Below are 25,138 nucleotides of genomic sequence, written 5' to 3'. Positions count from 1 at the left end.
AAAATGATAGGAGACATAACTCATCAGAGAATACGTAGAAGAGAATCATAGAATAACTAAGATTGATAAAGGCCTTCAAGATCACTGAATCCAATCTTTGACCAAATACCACTACGCCCACTAAGCCATATCACCAAGTGCCACATCTACTCGTTTTTTAATACTTCCAAGCATGGTGACTCCACCACTTCTGAGGCTTAACCACTCTTTCACTGAAGAAATTTTTCAAAATATCCAACCTGAACCTCCCTTAGTGCAACTGAAGGACATTCTCCCTTGTCCTGTCACTGGTTGCCTGTGAGAAAAGACCAAGCTCCAGCTTCCTACAACCTCCTTTCAGGCAGCTGTAGAGAGAGATAAGATCTCTCCTGAGCCTCCTTCTGTCCAGGATAAACATCCCTAGCTCCTTCAACCTCTTGCCTGAGGACTTATGTTCCAGACTCTCCACCAGCTCTGTTGCCTTTCTCTGGATGCACTCCAGCACCTCAATGTCTTTCCTGTAGTGAGAGGCCCAGAACCTGACATACTCAAAGTGCGGCCTCACCAGTGCCAAGTACAGGGGAATAATCACTTCCCTGGTGTGGTGTTTGCTGGGTCCCCAGGACGAGGTGAGAGATGAGGAATCTGACTCCATGTTCTCAGAAGGCTGATATATTATATTATATTATATTATATTATATTATATTATATTATATTATATTATATTATATTATATTATATTATATTATATTATATTATATTATATTATATTATATTATATTATATTATATTATATTATATTATATTATATTATATTATATTATATTTATTATATTATATTTATTATATTATATTATGGTATACTAAAACTATACTAAAGAAAGAGAAGGATACAGACAGAAGGCTTAACAAGAATGGTAATGAAAGCTAGTGACTGACTCTTCAGAGTCCAACACAGCTGGCCATGACTGGCCATTAGGTGAAAACAATTCACATGTTTGGATAAACAATCTCCAGACCATATTCCAGAGCAGCAAAACATGGAGAAGCTGAGGCTTCTCATCTTCCCAGGAGAATAAATCCTGGTGAAGGGATTTTTCAGAAAATATGACAGTGACACCCTGGTCCTGCTGGCCACACTATTGCTGATAGAAGCCAGGAAGCCATTGGCCTTCTTGGCCGCCTGGGCACACACTGCCTTATGTTGAGTCACTGTCAGGCAGCAGCCCCAGGTCCTTTCCCTCTGGGCAGTTTCCCAGCAATCACTCTTCCCCCAGCTTATCGTGCTGCCTGGGGTTTTTGTGATCCAAGTGCAGGATCAGGCAATTCACCCTATTGAACCAGATCCTTCTGCAGAGCCTTCCTGGCCTCCAGAAAATCAGCTTGGTGTTGTCTGTATGTATGGCCAAGCAATAAATATACACATGTCAGGAGTAACTTCCTGAATGCAATCTACAGGGAGACTGGTATGCATTTCAGTTTTGTTATAAAGCCACTGCATTTAAAGGTATTACTTGAGCTACAGCACTGATAACTTCCTTGATTTTGAGAATGGGTGGACTTGTTATTCTGGACCTCATCTAATAAAGTTAAACTGTCTGAAAAAAGGGCTTCCCTATTGAAGTTGAAGCTAGCTATTTATTACTATTTCCCATGGAAAATGTCACTGACAACAGACGTATTCCTTCAATGTACTTCTATAAAGTGGCTAGTGTGACAAAACTGTTTTGTCAAAGAGAAAAAGATCTGTTGTCCTTCGACTTTGTTAAGTCTTGCTTGGTGGCTTTTGATACATGGTCACATTAAGGCCCTGTGCTTTGTGCTACCAATATATTTTCAAAATTCAGTCAGTATGTCTTGATGTTTTGCACTTTCCTTTCAAAGTTAGATGCTGTGAACAGCTCAGGTCTTGCAATTTCAAGGTTGCAGCCCTTAAAATTTACCCTCCTCAAAAAGTGTCTTGCCAAGTGTCAGAGATCTAGAGTTAGAAGTAAACAGAGTTGACAGGACCATTTAACTTCTATTCTTAGGTATTCCTCCTGTAATAATACAAGGATGACATAGAGAGATGCCAGAATCCATTACCCATTTCCTTCCCTGACATAATTTAGATGGTTAATAATTTAGCTAGACTGGTTTATCGCTGAAAGAAATCTGATATTTATTAATGTACTTTTATTGTTAATCTTGTGTGCAGTAAGCTGGTTCTCTGTCATTTTCCACTTTAGCCCTAGTGTTTTTTAAATACTTGCTAATTTCAGATGCAGTTTTTTGGATGGGTAGACCCCATATAAATATGAAGTCCCTTCAAACTTTGTGGTGAGTGGAAATTGAGGAGGAGAAATGAGATAATTGTGTGATTTTGTACTAACAGTGAGTCCACATAAATGGTTGTCCATGAATCCATAGAAAACAGGGATTTATTCTCTCTGATATTGAGAAACTAGTGTAAGTTTTTCTTCTCTCATGTCCATGTTCATGACTGAGAATAAATTGCACTCACAATTAATCTTTTCCAGGTACATGCATGCTATCAAGTTGTTGTCTCTACACGATACACACTTGGTTCTCCTAGCAGTCTGCACTGAACATATTTCTTCAGTCTTTTATTGCTTTAGTTGACCTCATTGGTATCTTTCTGATTTATTTCATATTTTGGGTCAAAGCCAGTGCTTTTCCACCAGCACCAACTTGACTTAGAAAATAAATCTTGGCATAACAGAAACAAAGGCAATGGCAGCACCAGAGTGCTGTGTACAAATGCAGACCTGGCCTCACAGAGTTGATGTAAAATAGCGCTTCTACTGCTCCCTTGATTCCTCACTGGGTAATGTTACTCTTTATGCATTTCAAAACAGTAATCACCACTTTTTGCAGCAGTAGCTGCACACTTCATGCTTGTCTGGAGTTAATGGGCTCAGGCTGTACTGGGATCTCTTGATTCAGCTTTGGTATGGTGAAACACTTCAGGTGTACTATGTTTGATCCCCCAGCCTGCACAACAGAGCCTCTCTCTTTCCCCAGCAAAGCACCTTGAGCATATGGTTGGGGTTTTTTTCCTAGTGTTTGCTGTAGTTTAGCTGCCTCCTTGGCTGTTAAACTGCTCATCTTAGCGTGTCTTAGGCTATTGAGGCCAAACAGCCCAATCTGATAGTCCGCAGTTACATATTTAAAGCACTAACCAAGCACAAAACAAGTAGACTGATTTTTATTTGATTTTTTTTCTTTGTCAGTTTGTTTAAAATCAGTAGGATTCCTGAGTGCTTGAGAAGTCTGAACATCACATCACTTTTGGGGCACAAAAACTTTAAGACTGAAGTGTTGATATTGTCATAAAGTGGGATTTAGGACAAGTAAGCTCCTCAGCTGCATGTCCCTGCAGGGACAGTGGGAAAAGAGAGCCTGAATGAAGCTAAAAACAGGGTACATCCATTCCTGTTTGTTTACACCACACTCAGTCAAGGTAGATGGAGAAAGGGCTACCACAGCTCAACTACTTCTGCGCATCAAGTAGAACTTGAGTTTAGCAAAATTTCAATTCTTACTGTGTTCCTGGTGTACCAGAGAAGAGAAAAGGTGTTAATTGCTTCCTCAGTTGGACTCATTAGACTTCTCTCATGTAACTGATAAAGTAATCTCTTACTTCCTAAGATAAGGATTATGTCTCTAGAAGGATGACTCCTGCTGGTGCTTGCAAAGGTAGCTAATTCAAAGACACCAGTCTAAGGTACAAGGCTGCCAGTCTAAAGTTCAGCAGCAGAAATATGCTGACATAGTTATTCTTTACATGGTGTATTAATCATTGCTATATTTAATGTAATTAACTGTCTGAATTATTTGTGTTTTTTATCACAATTGTCCATATATATATATATATATATATATTTGACATGTAGCATGCACACAACAAAAACTGATTTGTTTACATGTGTGGTATGTGCGTAAAATCTTGCTTTTTTAACCTTGAAGGAATATAAGCAAGGTTCTACCACTCCAAAAATTTTGTCTGGAAATTTAGGTGGATGCTCCCCAAGGTTTGCCTTTCCTTTAAAACAAACTTCCAGCCCAAACTGGATCTTCTGAGAGATGTCACCTTTTGGTGATTCAGTGCAATTCATGGATGGAATATTCCTGGTAATTCATGGATGGAATATTCCTGGTAAGCTACAACTCCCATGTAGCTCAGCAGAGCAGAAATCTTCATTTTCTTGAAACCCCCAAATGTTTTCCATCTTCCAGGTAGTGCTTATAAAAATATAGCTTTTTGTAAGTGAAATGCAAGTCCTGGATAGAGGATAACTCAGGAGAGCCATAGACTAAGTTCTCAGTTACAGAATGTGCTTTTCTAGCACAATGTACCTTACAATCCGTGGTCACTTTTTAAGCAGGTAATTAAACATGTTAGAAAAATTATACCCATTTAACAGATGTCTGAATGGAAACAAAACAAAGCAGTAGCTGGAAGTCCCCAGGAGAGCCAGAACACTGCATTCATTTCCAGCTCCTGTATCTTAGCCTCTTTCATAGCATCACATATTCTCTTCCAACTGCAATTTTCACAATTATTTCTCAGTAGATCAACTTTCTTTGAACTACAGCATTTGAGAAGATGTTTTAATTCATCCTCATCACCTCAACAAGCAAATGGTCATTGTCCTTGGAGACTGTTTCTCTGAAATTTCTGGTTTTGCCTTGGACAGTGACTTCGTTACATGCTGGTGGCCCTGTAAAAGAGCCTGAAGCATTCAGCATTGTTACATTGATAAAACAAGTTGGCTACTCAGGACTGGTGAAAATAAGCCTTTGAAAAATAGTTCCTGGTGGTAACTAACTGCTCTATTATGCAAAATGCCTTGCCCCCAAACATTTGTTTTGTCTTATTTTGGTCATGCCTCAGATATTTTATAATACAGTAGGTTGCCTTTCAAGAACAATCAACTTGGATTTTTTTCTTTCACATTTCTTTACCCTATGCTTTATAATACAATTCTACTATAGGCATCTGAAAATGTCTTCTGCTTAAAAAGCTTTTTTTTTTTTTTTCTTTTTGGTAATTTTTGGGACAGCTATTTTAATATAACAGCTACTGTTAGAGGCTTATTTACAGAAAAAAAAAAGTCATCATTAATGGTTAGAGCCTTGAACTAGAAGCTGTTCTTATCTGCATTACTGTAACACCCTCAGGTCTCTTAAGAGATCTTGCACTTGCCTTTGTATTACACTAAGATATTACAGACAAACAGTAAGATGCCATTTACCATTCCTATCCCTGAAGAGCCCTCAACCTCCTTGTTAGCTGCCTGACTTGTATGCTCATTACTTTTTCTTCTTTCCCTCTCATCCATATGCAGTTTATTCTTCTTTCTACTTCGCTATTTTTACTCACAGGATTCATCCCTACCACGGAAGTGTTTGAAAACAGCAGTTATATTATTCTGGCACTGTACAAATACCACTGTGCCAACCTGAAACACTTACCGTTTAAGATATAGGCTTGCTTCTGGGGTGGGTTTATTTAAAGAGGGAATTGTGCCTGAATATGAATATGAATGGAGCTAGGCTAGTTTTATATTAGTTTCACTGTGAAAACAAACTGTCTTACTCAATCCTACATCTCTATTTACTTTCTCTTTATAGCCATGTAATTCCATACACTTTGACAAAAATGAATTATGTCTCATGCTAACATTAACAATAAGAGGAATAAATGCAAACAACGCATTATACAGGTAAACACTACAGGACACGGCCATTAGAGGATATACTGGAATGCAAATTGTATGCTTCAGATGCTAAAAAAAAATTGTAATGTGCTTGTGTTTGGTTATTTTTATTCCCCTCGATTTAGCCCAAAGTACCCAAGATACTTGGTGGGTCTGTTACTCTGAGATAGATTACACAATGCAATTCCTTCAGTAGAAGGAAGCACTTGCCTCAAACTGTATGGGAGTCAATTTTATGCTGTTCAATTTGGATTTCAAAACAGTCTCCTACACACAGAACATAAACACCCTCCCTCTTGTCTCGGTGGAGGCAGTAAAATGAGGCTCCTAATTCACACTGGATGGTAGGAGGTGTGCTGGAACATGGACTCACTGCTGCAGTCTGTGCAAGAGGAGGGAGTCCCAGGAACCTGGGAAAATGGAGCAAAGCTGTTACAGTTAGTACTGTGAGTTTTGCAGTGGCTACACTGATAATTGTAACATTGGCCAATAAAAGCTAGCTTTGGTTTTGTCACCTTATTTCCAGATTTTGCCTTTATTTCACTCTTTTTCTTTTATTGTTCTTCCCCCTCGTCCAGGTTGGGGAATTTTTTTGTTTGGTTTGTTTTTTTTTTGTTTGTTTGTGGTTTTTTTATGGTCCTCATCAAGCAGCTGTTCCTAGTGTGGGCGCCTGATCACTGCTGCTTTTCATTTTCCATAGTCCCTCCAGGACTCTCATGTCATCAACACCTGTTTCTTATTCTTTTGGGTGGTTGCTAAAAGCCACATTAACCAGATCCTTCGGTGTCATCTACAGAAATTACCTATTTCTAAGGTAAACAAAGACTAAGACTCCAACTCTATTATCTTCCTTTTTGCCTTTCTTTCTCGCATCTTTTGGGTTTGCTTATTTTTCCCCCAGCCTCTTCCATCATAGGAAGGCAAAATACCTGGTCCTTTTCTTTTAGATCACCTGTCAATTCTTAAAAATAGTGTCCTCCCTTGCCAACCCACTAGCCACTCACCCAGCAGCAAGTCAACAGCATTCTTAGTACCTGCTTTTATAGTGAGTAAGTGCAAAAAAATTCTGCTCATAAAACAACTGTAAGCTTAACTTTTTGGCCCCTAATTTTTTTTTATTCTTTGCTGAAATGAAGAGAAATGGACCCTTCCTCTGATTTTGCCAGTAGTTACAGCCTGCAGTTTTTACCTCTGTAAAATTTCATTTTACTTGGTGAGCTAGATTTAAGTCTTACAGTTCACACTGCATTGGTCACTGCTTAGTCCTCCTTTGAAGTGTCCTTTTAGTACATGTAAGAAAGTCATAACTAATGCTATTGTTTTAACTGTAATTATTGGAATGTTTATTGTTCAGCATTGAAAATATACTCATTAGATGGCACTCATTCCCCAATAAGTTTGTTTTGGCAGAGCTTTTCTTGGTGGGCAGTAAGGAGGACTGAGTTGCTTATTTTTTTGGAAAGCCTTGATAAGATGTTTTAAAAACCTTATGGAAAACAATAATAAATCTAAATCCCTCTATTTTTAATAGGCAGAAAATGCAATTAGCCATATTTCCCTAGAGTAGCAATATAGCGGGCTCCAGCAGGTGTGTTACTATTGCAATATCAAAATAAAAAGTCTAGTCAGCCTTTCACTATAAAAATAAGTGAAATGCAGAGCAGATGCTGTAATAACCATTAATTTACATTCACCAACTATATTTGTTGTAAAAGTAGATGAGGACACTGGAAAAACAAGTTATTTTTGGCTCTTCCCTGCAATATCACAAGAAAACTACTGTAATGTGTTTAGCAGAGCAATGAATACATATTGGCCAAATTTATCTCTGCTATAACCCTGCAGAAATGTAGAATGAATTTAGTTCTAAATTTTACTTTGTGGAAGGAAGGATAAAATTAAAGGAGTTTATTGAACATCACCAGAAATTTTCCTGATCTGGTACTGAACCAACTTTGAAAAACTTCACAAGGAAACTAGAATGATATGCAGATTTTACCTAAATTTTACTGTTCAGAATTTACACTTGTAACTTTCTATTAGAAACAGAATTTAATGAGCTGTGTAATAACCTATATCCAGAGGAGCTCAAAAAGAAAGTAGCATTTCTTGGATGCTGATTTCTGTAAGACTTCTGTGCTTAGCATTGGGCTCTTTATTCTGATTTTACCATGCAGTTTGTCCCTGCAGAACCACAAGTAGATGTGGGCACATCTTTCACTGGATGAAAGGCTCAACAGTATCTCAAGTTCTACAGTAGGTTTCATGTGAGGATGCTCAAGTCCTGTATATACAATTAAATTAACTTTGCCATAGGTCAATTTATGTTATTTATTTCTTTTTAGAGAGGAAAACAAAAAGTTGAACCAGCCTAGCCAGTTTACTAGAGGGGCTGAAGGTCCTCACTACGAAGCACACTGTTCAAATACTGAAATAATTTGCCCTTAAACTCATAGGATTTGTGTCACTTCTGTCAGTTATGTAATATTTGACGCCTCTTTCTACTAAAGGCAAAGGATAAGAAGCAGGGAAATAATTTCAAAATTATTCTCATTTTTCATGAGATGCTGTTATTGAACCCGAGTTTTGACTTCTCTGCAAAGTTGTCTTTTTGTATTGAGACTACAGTCAAAGAGATAATGGTTCTAACACATCAAAACATTTGCCTTTTTCTCTCTCATTGTTGTTCATGCAAGTGGGTGCTTATGATACTTTGTCTATATTTTACCGGTTTAAAAATCAGATTTTTTTTTTTAAGCCCTATTATATCTCTGCCTCAGTTTTGAATGGAAAATGGATTAATGTTTTTTACTGGTGACTTGCTAGACCTGTAAACCACATCAGTGTGAATTGTTTCAGGCTGATTATGAAGGCAAACTTTCAGGCTTTCCAGTGAAGCAAAAAAAGCCACACATTGCGCAAATCATCAGAGGTTCATTTTAGTAGAAAAATTTGCAGAGGCTTTTGTTTTGTCCCTCTGATTTTTCAATGAAAACAACTGAGAAAATTCAATACAGATTTGCTGGTAAATTTAGTTCAAGGTGGACAATTTTCAGGAGTAAAAAACATGCTTGAAGTCTTTTTTCCAGCTGGAAGTGCAACCATTGTGCTGCATCCTTTTTAGTGAAAGAGCTAGTGCTTGAGAGTTTCATGCTGAGCAAATTTGAAGAAGGTGAGATAAGTGGTCAGACAGTGACTTTGAGTGAATATCCCCCATCAAAGAAAGCAGGAGGGGGGGAGGAGAGAAAAAGAGGGGGATTCTCAAATGAAATGAGGAGGGGTGTGATGGTTTGAGATGCTTTGGGAAAGAAAGACACCTTATGATAGAGACGGGGCAATAAAGAGAGAAGATGGTCTTTATGCATGTGTCACTTTTCAGTTGTCCTGTGCATGGTTCTGGCTTTAACCCTGACACAGAGGGATATTCAAACATGACTGTGCTGATTTTACGTTGCCAGCTGCTTTCCCTGGACTCCCTCCGTTGTCAGTGGAAAGCAAGTATTTCTCTGGAGGGGAGTTCAGAAAAGGAGCCTAATTTAGTTGAACAAAATTCATCTTTAGAAAGTATCTACTTTTCTCCATTGCCTGCGGAGGGCATCTAAATCTGGGTTTAAAGATAAATGGTGGGATTACTTTCTCTTTTCCTCAGCAGTTCTGCTCTGACTTTAAAGGTCCCAAGTAACTGGACCATGTGATGTTTCTTCTGGAGATCTGTCAGTGCTCAGATACACACAAGGAAATGCATTTCAGATGCCAGACTTTAAGGGCCTCAATTCTTAGACCAAATGCATTTAAAAGACATGGAATCAAAAAGTTCAATCTCTATTAAGCAACTGGTAATGGACTTATAAAAAAGACATGGTCACAGAGGCCATAACCAGAGTACAGGATTGATCTTGACCATCTACACAGGGTAGGAAAAACATGTATCACATTCTGGACAAGTATTTTATATCCAAATTGCTATCTGGAAAGGAAACTCTTAACTTTATTTGCATTGAGGACACCACCACAGAATGATGTTTTTTAGAAAATGTCAGTTCAACAAAAGTTACGTCTACCTCAACAGGTAAAGCAAGTAACTCAGCTGAAAAGCAAGTAGATGTGTGGGATAGAAGAGTTGATGCTGAGCATCTTGAGCCCATTGTGCTTGGTTCACAGTGTGAGTTTGTGGGGGGTAAAGGGGGTTGCTCTTTGGACTAGCTTTAGTGCATCAGTTACCTTGACTGTGTGATGCACACACACACACAAGCTACACACACAGCAGGAGAGAATGCATTTTCTATTTTTGTCATTATTATTTTTATAGTACATTTTCATCCCTTTTGCCTTTAATTTTTTTTTACATGTCTCATTTAGTCTTCCTCAGTTTCAGTTATTTTTATCATTCTTCTGAGGTTAGTAGGACTTCAGAGGAAAACTCATGTAGCCACATGGACTCCACTACCCACTGGCCAACTGAACAATTGCATCTTGACATGTCCAGTGTCTCCAGGCAGCATGAATTGTGAAAGAAACACCACAAAACACCGTGAAGATAAAATGTTTGCAGTATGCACTCCCTCTGATCCTGTACATACAACATGAGCATCTCATGGCACATATGTGCTTTAAACTTCCAATTAACTTTGGGTATAGCAAAAAATAAATTATCTTATGGTCCTGACTGACAGTATAACATAAAAGCACAAAAAATGCCACAAACTCCGCAAGAACTTGGCCGGCTTTTCAAGCGTGGGTAATTAAGGACCTGCCCAACCTTATCTGTGGCACAATTCCAACAGTAGTGTTCTCCTGCTGGCCTACTATTGCTATACTCAGGAGATCCAGCCCTGGAGGAATAATTATCAGCAAATTCCATTCAGACATTTCCCTGTCTCCCTAGATTCTTCAAAGGGTGCTGAGGTTCCTATCTGTGTGTTTTTAATGCAAAGAGCAGGGATTGGTGACCATCAAGAATATTTGAAAGACAATGAAGAACAGCCTGGGTAGCACTTCAAGCAGGAGTGACCTGAAGTGGCTGTTTCCAAAATGTGCATTTTCCTTTAGAGCTGTTCTGTTCAGGTACGAGGCATTTTAATTAGAATTTGGAAAGAGTACCAACAAAAATGAAGATAGGAAAGGGAATAACAGTTTATTGGCTTTGCCTTAGGAGAGAACTTGCTGGAGAAATGCACATTCTCATTGCACTTGCTATGCCATTTATTAATATTGTAGCAGAGGATGGTACAACTGTAATCATTTGTGATTTCAATAATTTATATCAATACACAATTCATGAACTCTGTGTTTGCACATTGTAGCTGAGAATGCTACAGCTGAAGAGGATCTACTGAAAATGTAAGAGATGAGTATTTCTAATCATATCAGTGTTCTTTTCACTTCCCTGGAAGAACAAGACAACTACAAAATGCAAAGATCTAGGTAATTACTGGTATTAAAATTGCTGCAAAATACATGAATGAATGCAGGTCATAAAACAACAAAAATTACCCATGAACCTGAGTGTTGAAAACAGTGTGTAAACATTGTATTTTTAGCTCTTGAGTCATCAGAGAGCACAGAACCATCTCTGTTCAAATGAAATCAGCAGCCAACCTTTCTTTTTTTGGATCGTGGTACATAAGTATCTGTGTTTATGTATTTGTGTCATGTGTATAAAATACTCAATTCTCTCTCTCTCTCTTTGTCTCTGTCTTTAATAGACTCACTTTCCAAAGCACAGTATATCAAAATGCCAGTGCAAAACTTCTTAAGAACTTGTAGCAGAGTTTGGACAGTAGAGTTCTTCACTGGCTGTAAATGAGGCAATTTGATGTCATGACCAGTAGCCACCAACTACCACTTTGTAAATCTGAGTCTGAGATGGATAGTTAATATCCCCAAAAGATTAATGGATAGTTAATATCCCCAAAAGATTAATATCTTTTGGGGATATTAACATGGGTTGCAAGAGATTTTTTTCTCTCAGTTTTTTTTGGTTGGTTGGTTGGTTGGTTGGTTGGGGTTTTTTTTTTTGTTGTTTTTTTTAAGCTTCAAAAATTTGGGATGCTGGGGTGTTTTCTGATGAAAGCCCAGTTCTGTGGGCATTTAGAGGTACAACAAAACTGCTGTAAATGATGAGAAAAACACACAAAATGAAAGAATTAACTCTGCTGCTAAACTGTCAGTTCATGGAGCCAATTATGCCTAGCAAGCACATAACTGTGTAGGAAAGCAGGGCAGATTCTCCTCTGCTGGCAGACCAGTTATATTTGAAATGACAATGTGTCATCTGTCACGCTCAATGGCACGAGAGCTTTCTTTTCTGGACATAAAATGAAATCATTGCCAGAGACTGGAGCTTGGGCTTGACTCTTAAATTTATTTATTTATGTTATTTGTCATGAAAAAAATGACAAATCAAGGCAAACATCTTCAAAAGAAAACTGATGACCAGATCAGAAACAATAGTTGAAACAAGATGAGGAGATTAGAGTGGTTTAGATTTCTTTTGAAGAAAGATCAGCTCACACTTTTCTAGCTGTCAAAATTATTGATAGTTTAATTTGTAAGTCTTTTTGTGCCAACCTAATTTTCATTGATGACATGAAAACTTTATGACTCAAAAATTAGATTTCATTTTTATAGGTGATTTCAAAGAGAATTTTTAAATAAAACTTCAAAGCTCCTGTTCAACTGAATAATTCTTGCCTCAACTTTACTGTTTATAGTCATATGTTTGCATAGATATTGCAACCAGTTTTAACAAAATCCGGTAATTTGGGCTGCTGTCATTTGAAATTAGCCTATTGCCACAATTACTCTTAAGAGCAGTGAAGGTTACAGTCATAAAAACCCCCTACCATGCTTATTTTGCAGTCACCATAAATGGTAGTGCAACAGCAGACCAGAAATTTTCAGAAAGTTTTCATACCAGTGTAGATTGAGCATGTGGTGCTTCATGAGAAATGGAAATATCCTGCTGAATATGCTTCCAGTTTTCCTTTCAATAGAGGAAAAAAAAATTATATATAGCCCCAAGAATTATTTATTGTTTGGGTATGAAAAGTGTCATTCAGAAACATGGCAACAATGAGAAATTCTAACTTTACACACGTTTTTAATCCAAAAAGCTAAACTTTTCAACTCAGTCATCAAGGAAAAAGAATCTGAATAACTAACGGATCATCATCTTGTAGAGAAAAAAAAATTCACAGTCACAATTTTTTCTTTGATACAGCTCTGCCAAAAAAAACAAAAAGGAAGCAAAAAAAAAAATCCTGGTACTATGAGTTGTTGAGAATTCTGTTTTACAATGCAGACACTATAAATTGCAAAGACAAACAAAGAGATTCTAGTAACGTCCTTATCCAGATGAGCTGTGCTCTCATGATTAATCACGTCACCAGAAACTTGTGTAATCTGTAGCTGCCTGTCTTATTTATTCGTCTATTGGGCTATCAAATGTTCCCATTTCATTAAGTGCTTGCTCTCTACTGAGACAACAGTTAATATTTTGAATCACTGTGGGCTTTTTCCAGGGTTCCATGCTCCAAAGCCTAGTAGCCCCATTTAGTTCCTGCTATTTACCAGGAAATGCTCACTGTCAGCAGCTCTCAAGTTCCCACATTAGGGCCTTTTCACCTGTGAGGAAAAATTTTTGATCAGAAGGCCTTCATCAGGGGGTTATATTTTTTTCAGTATATATGTTATTTGTAGGAGCTATGTAAAGAAGGCCAGACATTTTCCGGAAATGTAGATGTCTTCTTTCTCCCTGTTGCACCTAGCATGTGCCAACTAACTGGCATCACGAGGGTTTTCCCTCAGGGGAAAACTTTCTGTCTTGAAAGAAAGAAGGTTTCTGAGGGCAGTTCAGTGTATTTTTCTTCAGGGTATGGTACTTCCCAGAGGCAAGTTCACAATTCAAGCCCTCTGTAGTCAGGGGAGAGAGGTATTTCCAGAGGGCAGATCTGAGCCACAGCTAGGCTTACTTGTCCTCTGGAAATGCCTCTAAGTTTCTCCAGACTGTAGTAGGAGCCTAAGATGAAAGCTACAGCAGAGATGGAGAGAAGTGGAGCAGCCAAAAGGGTTTGGTTTGGCAGGAGAGCTGCCATGTGGGGGTGCAGCAGCCTCTGATCAGACTTGTCATGAAGTGACGGGCAGTGAAGTTGCTCTGACTTAAAGAACAAGAAAGGAGAGACATACACAGCTGGAAATTACTTTTAAAACATTACTGAACACTGGAAAAATGTGACTTGAAGGAGAGAACAAATTGTACAAATGCATCCTATGTTTTTACTCTTTATTCTTTCAGGTCAAAAATTATCATTCTCTAATTTTTGTGCAATTTCCTGGTAGCTGACATTTTCAGAGGAGAAAAATGACAGCCTTTAAGGAAGGAGAAGGGGAGCAGCGATGGAGAAGATGAAGTTAAAAACACAACAGGTTCCAAGAGACATGGAAAGTGAGCAGCAGTACAGGAAGATTTGAAAGAGCAGGGAGAATTGTGATCAAATTAATTTGACCAAATTTGATGAAGTTAATTAGTTTTTCAAACATGAATATGCATAGGATGCAAGGTATGTGTATGCACATAAGAAGGATAGAATCAAGGAAAATAAAAACTGTCACCTCCCAAGGCTGTATTGGTTGTACATAAACCATTCCCAGTGAGATAACCTGTTCTTAAAAACTCCCACTGATGAAAGACCCCCAGCCTTACCTGGAAGTGTATTATGCTGTTTAACCATCACAACTTGCTCTCCTAACAGCTGCTATAAATCTTACTTGCTGTAGTTCAGCTTTAATTCATGTCCTATTCATTGTAGAGAAGGAGAAACAGGACATGCTTCTCCTCTGTTTTACAGCCTACTATGTATTAGAACAGTTATGCTCTTAGCTCTATGGTGTTAAGTCTTTTCTCTTGTCTTTATAACCCCCTCTTGTCCAGATGTATTTCCTAGGCTTCTGTTATGCCCAGCTGTTCTCCATCTTTATTAACAAACATGCTCAAAACTGCCCAAAAACCTCCACTCAAGAGCATCTATCTCAGTTTCCGAGGGATCTGAAAATATGTGCCTATGCTGACAGGCAGCACGTCTTTTATTTCATGTTTTCTTACTTGTAACAGGAGACCACTATTGATTCAAATCTTTAACATCTACTTGAATATCCATTTTTTCCCCATGGTTAAGCACATAACGTGCTGTCTTATGGGTGGAATTTGACTATTCCTGGAAAACAATATCATCTATTTCTTGCCATTTAATTGCCTCAGGTTTTTTTGTAATTCTGGTCCCAATCTCTTAGTGTGTTGCAGTTATGTGCACCTTGAGCTCATCAAATAATGTAACAAACTTCTTCTCCATTTAATCATTCTTGGTACTTGGGAAAATACTGAAAGGGCCCAGAAAAAAACGCTGTAACACCCCTTGGTACATCCACATCAATAGCCAGCCAGCTTCTCTCTGACTCTCCTTTTCCAAATACTCTCGTGACCACCTTTGAGTACTTTCATCAGGAAGCAATGATGCATTTAGACATCTTTTTCCAGAATGCCCAGTTCATCTCCAGCTCTCATTTTTGGCTGCACTTCATAATGAACATTGATATTTGTACAGCTGCCTTCTATCTTCCTGGCTGGCGAATAAGGGCCTGATTATTTTCCAACAACTTTTGTAATTACCCTTGAAGAAGTAAATTGCTATCTATTATGTACAGTCCATCTGTCATTATGATAACTGTTCCTCTCTTCATAATATTTCCACGCTGGCTTTAACTGGCAAGCTTTTGTAGACTGGCGAAGATTTCATGAATTCTGTTGTCTGTGCTGTGAGGAACAAAGAACAAATTTCAAAGGTAGGAAGACAAAACTAATGAGTATAGCTACTACTCACTCGCTATGAAGGTGTCTCTCATAATATGCTCTGGGTCTATGGTTTTTTTGGTTTCTAAAAATCTCTTCACTGATGCACGACATGAAGGAAAAGTGGCTTTTCTAGCATATGTTTTCTATACAGCCACCCATATTTGTATGAAAAAGTAGTAAAGAGCTTTCACAAGGCAACTTCATACTCTTTCCTGTGAAAACCCTGTGTACCTTTAGAGTGCCTCATTTCAGATTGCTGGCTGGAACAAAATTTTCTACTTGTGATGTTAGCTGGCATATTGTGTTTGCTCCCACATTAGAATAAAATAAATTCTCTCAGGAAATATACTGCAAAAATTTTATTGAGGACAGTTTAGAAGAAAAACACCTGGAAGTGTATTAAAGCATAAATCTTTTCATAGCACCTTATACCAAAGATCTGTTATTCAAGTTGCACAGATTTAAAATCTCAAGTAGGTTTGAAGGGTAGAGTTTGAGGAAATAATGTTCACATATATGCAGCATGGAGCATCATCACTAATATAATCAGAGGCCTTATTTCTCCATAGACTAGTCAGAACACAACAAATCCTTACAGAATGTAACACCTTCAAATTTGTTTCTCCAAAGCGCTAATTAAGCTTTCCTAAATTTTTGGGATGTCCTTTGGTTTGGTTTTGGTTGGGGTTTTGCCTTTTTTGTGTTTGGGGCGTTTTCTGGGTGGGAGGTCTGTTGTTTTGTTGTTATTGATCTTAATTTTTTGCAGTTTGGTCTTAATTGTTTCCAAACAGGGGAAGGAAGTTTTGCCCAGAACTGCTATGTGGCTTTAGGTGAGAAATACGGCTTTAAGTGAGATATATGAATAGAAGAGCTCTGGTGTTGTGATGGTTAATACCCAGCTAAATCCATCAGAGCATTTCCATCTTCTGAAGTGGTAGCCTTGTATTACTTTGCTTTTCAGTTTGCTGTAGCAATAGAATTGATGAAAGTAGATTATTTTTTGAAGTATGGGAAGGTCTTCATTTTAGAGAGCATTTAGGCATTGCTTATTTAGCAAACCATAATTTGCTATTTGCACCTATCTCCATTTACGCTCTGCAACAGAATTGGCACTCTGATGTGTACTTGAGATTGAGGTGCTGACAGTGTTTCAGGACTACAAGGGAATTCCTCATTCTCAATCCGGGATTAGAACTACAGAAAATCACATTGAAAGTACATGTTGAGGAACCAGATCTTTGACAACATACACATGAGGAACTCTGACTGCTCTTAGGCAGTTCTACTGTCCCTTTTGTAAAATGCAAGATTACTATTCTGATAAACAGGGAGTTTCCGATGTAATAACTCTATTCTGTGTGCATTTATACTAATTTTTATCTATTTTAGATTTAATTTGTTGTATTAGACTTTGGATTGTTTTTTTCATTTTTTTAAACTAATACAAAATAGCAAAGTAACTCTGTATGCTGTTCCAGATGCAACTTTCTTTTAGTGTATAGGTTTATAGGTGAATAGTGTATCAATGATTTATTGCTTTTTACAAAGTATTGGAATCTAGAGCATTCACTAGTTTGAAAGTTCATTATTTGTTCAAGATCAGTTGGTGCTTAGCACAAGTTTCAGTGTTCACTGTTCTAGACAAGGAAGATGCATTTAGAAGAGGGGTAGTTGATTGGGGACTTGGTGGAAGCTATTTAGATTGTTTAAAACTTTCAAATCTTCTCATCCAAATCAAATACCAAATTTCCTTATATTTTCTCACTACCAATATTCTCATGGTAACCAAGAACTCTGACTCATAATGCTGCTCTGAGGACCTTCCAGTTATTTTAAATCTACTAATACTTTCTGACTTTTCTCCTTTTCCTATGAACATTGTAGATTTACACAACACTTTCTTGACTTCCTTCCCCTTGAAGCACTTGTCTGAATTTCTCTCAGAAGGATTCACTTTCCCAGACATGCCAGTTGCCCCACCTTTTATTGCATCAGAATTTCCCTAGGTTTTTAAAACTCTGGATAAGCAAGTTGTAACTTTTTAAGAGGGGCAAAAAAGGAATTGTCTCATGGAAAGACATGTAGAAAGTTCTTTTTGAAACTGGTTATTTGATTGTCCTCCTCTTTGGTGAGCAGAAGGGATCTTTGGTGGTTGCAGATAAAAGTGGTGATATAATATTAAGCATGAACACCAGACACAAAAGATTAACAGAGATAAAGCAAAGAACTGACAAGTTCTTTACTTATACTATATAGATTGTTATGCCAAAAGTAATTCTATGCAGAAACTTTTAACGGAAGTTTCCTTCTTTTTTTTTTTTTCCTAAGCAGTGAGAATCTTGTCTAAATCACCCAACAACTGATCAATTCATTGGAGTACAGTCAAGAAGCTGAGTCTCCAGCTGAGTACCCTCATAGGCAGCTTCAGTGTTATTGCATTATTCAGATCCTCTTCTGGATCAAACTTTGAGTACAGGCTTAATTAAGGGGTTACATTCTGATTTGTTGCTGCTGGAAATTAAGGGTTGACTAAATTGAGCTTGTTTTAAATAGTCACTGAGCTTAGATTACAGTTTATGACCTGCTTACTATAGAAACAGGTTTTAAAAGACATTGGGAGGAGAATTAATTCCTTTCCAATAGTCTTTGGCAGTGGTATTAGCACTTTTAAGTAAACGCTAATAAAATTCCAAGTTTAATCCCACTTGTCATAACCATGTGGATACAACTTTCTGATGAGAAATTGCTGTAGAAATGAATAATAAGTGGGAATTGGCAAAATTTGTCTTAACTTGAATGATGTGATGGTCCAATTTACACAACTTCAATAGTAGGAGACAAATGAACAGTGATTATAATTTATTCTCTCAGGAGCAATGGTGTTATGAAGGGCTTTGTCCAAAATAATCAGAGTGTTGGCTAAAAGCCAAGCAGAGGGAGAGAGCAACACATGGTGTTTTGCAGATTTAGACTGTAGTATAGCTTCTGACTCTGAAAAGATCTGAAGTGAATGGATGGGATGGAAAGTGGAGGGCGGAAAAGATGTTTTAATACCATCATTTCAGAAGACAAACAGCCAGGAGATCAAACTTCCTAGTGCATGCATCTTTAAAACACAAACAACAGTCTTCTGTCTCTTCACTTTTTTTTGTGCTCACGAGGATTAAACAGTACTTTCTAGCCTTTACTCCATATGATTTAAACAACTCTGTTCCTGGACTATGTCAGATCTGTTCACTGATTGTGTCCTGGTCATCTCATTTCAAAGGCAGTGTTTAAAGCATTAAAGATTGGGTAAAGATATGAATTGTTTCAATCAATTTCATATTGTTAGGTGGCTAGTTGCCTCTTTCTAACCTGCCCATTCATTTTATCTGAAGGGATTAATACTTGGAAGTGGTCTTGAAACTCCCACTAGGTAGGAAAAGAAATGTTTCATGATCCTGCAGAGCTGGTAGAGTTTCTGCTAGATGGTACTGTCAGTGACACTGCTCTACATACATCCTGAATTTTCTTCTCAATCAGGCATCAAAAAAGAAAAGTAATAATGTGCTGTCAGCTGGAAAGTAGGAAATGAGCACAATGAAATTTCAGCTCTTTGTGAAGGGCTGCAGTTCTCTTGGATTGGCAGCTATTGTATCCATTTTTGTTGTTTGAGGTGGACTAATTTGGAGGTTTGATTTCTTTTTAACTACCAAAAGAGTTTAGTGAAACAAGCATCACGTTTATCATACAGTAATCCAGTACAAGATGCCCTATTATGACAGAGTTCTTTACTTACTGGATTTTACACACTGCAGACCTCTGAGATCCATCATCAGAGGAAGTGGATTTTCAAATATACTGAGGATCTCAATTTTTGTAACCATTCTAGGAAAGGCTCTTGGCAACTTTTATCCAGCCTGAGGTACTATACATTAAACAGTCTTGTGAACCCTGCAACTAATGAAGCCAGATTTCCTACTTCATTAAACTTACACTTTACTTCTCATTACTATTGCTCATTTTTCAAGTTAGCTCATTGTATTTATTATGTCCATCCCTCTACAGGAGTCACAGATGAAGTTACTGAAGAGGAGCTGTGTTTGCAACAGAAGAGGGGAAAAAAGCATATTATGAGCTACTTTCTTTGTTTTTAAAATCAAATTCAGTTACAGACAAACAAGAGACAGACTTCCTGGGCGTCCCACCTGCTGCACTGCAGAGATAATGTGAATGACAGCCATTGTGTGATATCACCTTGGGGAACAGCTCCAAACAGCCAGTCTTTAATAGCTGTCTTCATACTGGCTGATTTATACATTAATCAATTATATATGGCATAAATTGTAGCCCAGTAAGAATTATTTGGGCTCTTTTACGACAGGGAATATGACTTTTTTGCAATCACTAGTAAAAGGCTACAGATTTATGCTGACCTGACAGCACAGGGTCTCAGGAATCAACTGGGTTTGCATTGGCCTAGCCTTGCTATGGCTGGCTTAATGCTTGCCAGCAGCCACCTAAGTTGATGGTCTTCTGCTGTGAACCTCATGGACAGTGATGGACTGACAGTCCCCATTGTCCCTGTGTACAAAACAGCAGCCCTTTGCTTAAGTGAGCCCATTGTGCAACTTCCAAACCTTGGCTGGGAGCTGAAGAAGAATAATATTGGGAGGAGAAAATGAACAAGATTAGTCCCAAGAAGACCCAAGGCTGAACAGGAACAAAATTCCACTGTTAAGGTCTTCCCAGCAAGGGCTTTAGAAAACTACTGATGTGACTCCCCACCATCACTGTGAGATGAGGGGGACAGAAACAGTCAAGCTGAGTCAAGCTTAGGACTCAGAGGTATACTTAAACAGTAAACAGGATTGGTATTAGTCCATTTTGTACAAAAAAATGTAACTACACTATCAATTCAGTTTTTCCGTATTGATGACATCATTGTGGACTATTGGACTGTTAAAACAGTAAAAACTGGAGTAAAAATTATTTCTTAGCCCAATCGGCAACGTGTAAACTTCTGCTCATAATAAGATTTTGATACTAAAAAAATAACCCAAGAAAAGTAAATTTGATGCACAATATTTTGCTGAACTAACATATCTGGACTTGCCTTTTGTTCTAACAAGCTGAAGCAAAACAAAGCTTAGTGCCTCACCCTCTGATTAGCTGAAGTGAGACATTACCCATGCTGTTACTCAAGGATAAATAGGTCTTTCCCTTTCTTCAACATTCCTTGTCAAAGCTTTCATTTACGAGGTCTCTGGCCTTCAACCCCAAACTCCATTCTCTTTTACTTGGCTGAAGTGCTGAAAGAGTCGTAATGATTGTAAATACTTAATAAATCTTTTCTTCCATACTGAAAAGCTCAGAAAGTAAGTAGGTCCAGGAAGATTGTCTGGTGTCTTTAACATGTGAGTCTTGATTTTCTTTTCTTCATCATGTTTTTTATCATGAAACTGAAAGAAATCTCTTTCACTCTCAACATTACCAAAAACTCAGATGTAAATTCCTAGGGATAAACAAATGCTCTTTTTCTTAACTCTCCCCATGATGTCATGTATACAGATCCCTTTTATTTACTTTCTGAAATTTTGAAAAGCACATTTTCCTTTGAAAAACAGACTAAAACATAATTTTAACCTTAAATAAATAGCACTAAAGTTGTTTCTTCATCTTGTATTATATGACTAGGGTTTCTGAATAACAGAGATTTTTTAAACATTTCCACATCATTCCTGTAATTTGATTTACAATTGAGGCAACATATTATGCTCTGATGGCAAGCTTGTATTCCAGTATACAAGATGCTTTTGAATTACCATAGGCACTGCAGAAAGTATGACTATCCTCTCCTCCCCTTGAGTACAAAGACCCATTTGAAAACTGAAGGTAAGAAACTTGCCCCTCTCCTCGAGTACAAAGAGCCATTTGGAAATGGAAGGTAAGAACCTTGCCTGCATCACAGCTCATCTGCCTCAAATGGCTCTTCACACTCAAGGAGAGGAGAGGAGCAAGGTTCTTACCTTCCATTTCCAAATGGCTCTTCATACTCCAGGTGAGGAGAGGATAGAAGAGACTCCCCTATCTCCTCAAGGTCCTTTTTCTCCAGGTCCTTTTCCTCAATGTTTTCCCTGGCCAGCCAACCTACCCCTTCTACCCCTTTTTTCACACTTATCTTTACTCTACTTTTTTAATTAGTACACCTGTGACTTATCAGGGGCCAGGTCACCTGTTAAGGTAATCAGAGTTCATCCAGTATTTTCTGGATTTCTTCTTTTAAACAGATTCCTAGCCAGTTTCCATCAGTAAGGGGTGGAAAAAAGTACTGTGGAAAAGTATTTGATTTGGGTTTTTTTTTTTTTTTTCCATCAGGCAAAAGTATACATCACATTTTCACCAGGAGTGCTTTGGATGTGATAAGCTTTAGTTTACAAATGAGCATCTGCTAACATCAACCTACAAGTAAGTTCACTGAAATTACATTATCCTTAGGTACTTAGGCAGTTGCAAGCTGTCATAGCTTACTGTTAGGTTCGGTCTTCCCATCTTCTACTTCACAAAGGGAGAGAATACCCCTGAGCTCTGTGCCAGTAACTTTACCCCTGTCTTCCTTTTCTCAGCCCTGCTGTCAACCTTCTGTCTCCCTTACGGTTCATCAAGGCAGAGCCTCAGATATGTGAATAATAATGTTGCTTTAATGATCTTTAGTGATTGTATTCCCATGACTGGGCTGACACATACTGAATCTCAGTTTGAAACATCTTCCTCATTGATATTTGGATTTCATGGTGAGAAACCTCCTAGCAATGTCCCTGATAAGACAGAATATTTCTGCAGCAGAAGTCAGGACATGGCTCGGAACTGTTGGGGTAGGACCTACTTCAGCAATGGACACTGGAATTAAAGCATCTGAAATAGCAGGGAGCTTGGAACTAGATGATTTTTGAAGTCCCTTCTGACACAAACCATTCTATGATTCTATGATTCTATGAAATTGTGTCAAGCATGTGATTAATGTTGTGGCAAGCTGAGCACAGCTTCTTAAAGGGAAGGCTAAGAAAAGCAGGGGTTGGGTAGGAGCAAAAATGTGCTGTATGTTTCATCAAATGCATGAGCAGCCCAGCTGCAAGTGGTAGTTCGTCTTAAAAGGTCTTAAGATACTTGGATGAATTTTCTAAGGTGACAAAGTGCCCACGGGAAGAATGTAATTAAGTACAGCAAAAACTCATAGAGTTCTGATTTGTATTAGGGGCTTGGAAAATCTGAGTTTATGCTTCAAGTAAATGGCTATTATGGAGTGGTATAAAATTCCCAAACAACTGACTTGGTAAGGTCTATTTAAAGATATTTCCTAGAAATTACTTTGTACATTTTTAAGACTGCACTGTTTTTTATGCATGGAGTAGCTTAAAGAACAGAAATACCTTTCTTTTTTTTTTTTAATTTTAAGCATTTTTAGATGAGCATTGTATGTATACTGCTTTTGCACCTTCTTAGACTGCATATATTCTTTGTTAATGTATTTAAGATAGATCCAGGATCACAGATAACAAAACTGACAGATATTTTACATTCGATGTGCATACCACTTTAAAATTAAGCTTATTAAAGATAATAGAATGATCCATCGGCAGGCCTTCAGCTGCAGACTAAGAGGTGACAGGCTATTTGGTGAACAATTTACTGAGTGTCTCACTTCCCCCTCCTTCTTAACCATGGGCATTGTAAGTTCATTCTATTAGCCTTAATAGGTTTGCTTTCAAAGTGTTTTACTTGGAAGATTTAAACCTGAACTCTATCATATGTCAGCCTACAGCTAACTTAAGCAACAAAACTAAAAGAAGATGCACCATATTTATCTATGTGCATACGTGTATGCATGTCCACAAGTAGCAGCATCTAAAACATGTGAATAAATTACAAACTGTGCCTTGCGTAAAGCTCTTTTGCTACGGGTCTTTCATTGTTCCATAGGGTGTCTCAGGATTTTTTTTTCCTCTCAATTAAAGAAGAGTTAATAGCAGGCATCTCCAGCTAGGCATGCACTAGTTGAGAGAGGTTGTACAAATGAGAGAAGAGCTTGTTTTCTTCACTTAACAACTGCAGTAGGTATATCTGAGGGCTGCCCTATGTCCCAGCAGGATGTCCTTTTCTCTCCACCTGGGACCCAACAACAGAACTAGAAAGCAAGTTGTAACAGATTTAGCCTTTGAGGAAAGGGCAGGCTCAGGCAGCTTTGTTCAGACTAGCGGGACAGAATTGCAGCCATTATCTTTTCTCTATTGCTGCCTTTTAAATAGCTCCTCAGACAGTACTGCCACTTTTATGGAACCTAACAAAGACATGAAGCAGCTGGGTGCCTCCCATCATTTCCATTCCAGAGACCCTTCTAAGTGGCTCCCCCTCACAATAACACCGGCCCTGAGAGATTTAGGTGCTTTCAGGACTCAACATTTCTTCCCTTACTTTGATGACTTAGAACAGTAACTCGGAGAGGTCAATACAGTAAATGCATGCAAATAAATGCAAACGCCAGTTACCAATGGCCATTCTTTCCATCACCCTGGCAAGTCACCACCATGGAGAATCCCACAGAGTACTTGGCCAAACTCAGCCCAGCCAAGGCAGAAGTGACAACAATGATCAGAGAGCAGGACCTTTCCCTGTTCTTATCCTGAGCCACTATTCACCTTCGGATTGCTACAGCCTTAAGGTCACCTCGACTTCGCTGCATGCTCAAATGACTAATGGTAGATGTTACTCTTTGCAGTTTTACAAGACTGCTTCACTCTCATGGGACAGGGATGAGAACTTCATAAACCATTGTGTGGAGCCACTGCAACTTGCTTTCTATCACTTAATGCACTGGACCTGGCCAGTGACCCAGGACAGTATTCATCACACCTCACACCCAGTCCAAACACACAATATTCATTTCCCAAATGCTGCTTCCTTGGGTCACCTACTGAGAGAACTGTTTGTGGAAGAGTTAACAAAACTCAGGGTAAAGACATCAAGAACTAAAAACACAGCCTTTTTTAGTGCTGTGGAATGCACTTACAAGAGAAATTAGGCTGGGCTGGAAGAAAGATCCCCAGAGGAACCTGTGGAGTGGTTCTCCACATTGGTTGTCACACACCGATAAGACAGTGAAAGTTCTGGTAAGACAATAATGGTTCCTGTGTATGTCAGTCAAAAAAGGACAATTCTTCCAGGCAGAATAGAGTGCAGCAAATCATTGGATTGTTCCTACTTAATTCTTCTTGTGCTGCCAGGTCACCACAGCCAAGGCCTCCCAGCAATTCCTTGCCAGGTTAGTCAAACAGCTTGCCTATCATCTCAAGAATCCACAGTCTCCTGACCTGATGAAGTCAAGAATATAATCATAGGTATTAGCCTGCACGATCTCTGCTAACTGCAGTCCATAGTGTCTTGATAGCAGCTGATTTGATGCAAGTGTTATTTCTAAAAGTTATCACTTCAAGACAATCCTCTTTCCAAAGTTTATCTTTCATCCATCTTCATGACAGAATATTGTTGATTATCATAATAAATCTTCTTCTCAATTTGTATGGAATTGATTCTTAAACAAATGCCA

The 25,138-nt window shown here is 38.2% G+C and overlaps 1 long non-coding RNA gene across 2 annotated transcripts in view; it reads left to right on the top strand.

The window, feature by feature from the left end:
• LOC132329284 (uncharacterized) overlaps nucleotides 1-25,138 on the top strand; it is a 45,571-nt gene that overhangs the window by 16,913 nt on the left and 3,520 nt on the right. Inside the window, exons 2-3 of one of the 2 annotated variants that reach the window (XR_009487013.1) lie at nucleotides 19,603-20,382; nucleotides 21,913-22,002. This is a non-coding gene — a long non-coding RNA (uncharacterized LOC132329284). The remainder of the gene's footprint in view (nucleotides 1-19,602; nucleotides 20,383-21,912; nucleotides 22,003-25,138) is intronic. The other variant, XR_009487012.1, reaches the window with a different exon arrangement.

The sequence above is a fragment of the Haemorhous mexicanus genome, chromosome 1 (genome assembly GCF_027477595.1).
Source record: "Haemorhous mexicanus isolate bHaeMex1 chromosome 1, bHaeMex1.pri, whole genome shotgun sequence".
NCBI lineage: Eukaryota > Metazoa > Chordata > Aves > Passeriformes > Fringillidae > Haemorhous > Haemorhous mexicanus.
Note: the sequence above shows the minus strand (reverse complement) of the source record. Positions and strands in the feature narration are given on the sequence as shown.